The following is a 415-nucleotide window of genomic DNA, read 5'->3' as shown; positions in this document are numbered from 1 at the left end:
TCTGTAAGATGCTTGGCAGATGTTGCATCCTTACAAAACTGTTTGAACTCTTCTGAGCAGAGTTCCAAACCAATATCAGAATGAAGCATATCTTGCTTCGACAGATGTTGCATCCCACGCTCACCCATATGTCCAAGCCTCATATGTCCAAGCCTCATATGCCATAGCTTAGTCATATCTTTCTCTGGGATCTCTGGCGATGCAACATTTGCTGAACCGGTAATTGTTGTACCCTTCAGCAAATACAGAGTACCGTTCATGAAACCCTTCAGAATCACATCAGAACCCCTGTAGACATTCAGAACTCCATCGCCACCCGAATATTTGAACCCTCTGCTGTCCAGAAGACTCACGGATATCAAATTCTTCGTCAATGATGGAACATGCCTAACCTTGTTCAATGTACAGAATCTAC

Source organism: Brassica oleracea, unplaced genomic scaffold (assembly GCF_000695525.1).
Source record: "Brassica oleracea var. oleracea cultivar TO1000 unplaced genomic scaffold, BOL UnpScaffold00948, whole genome shotgun sequence".
Classification (NCBI taxonomy): domain Eukaryota; kingdom Viridiplantae; phylum Streptophyta; class Magnoliopsida; order Brassicales; family Brassicaceae; genus Brassica; species Brassica oleracea.
This window is presented reverse-complemented; position numbering follows the sequence as displayed.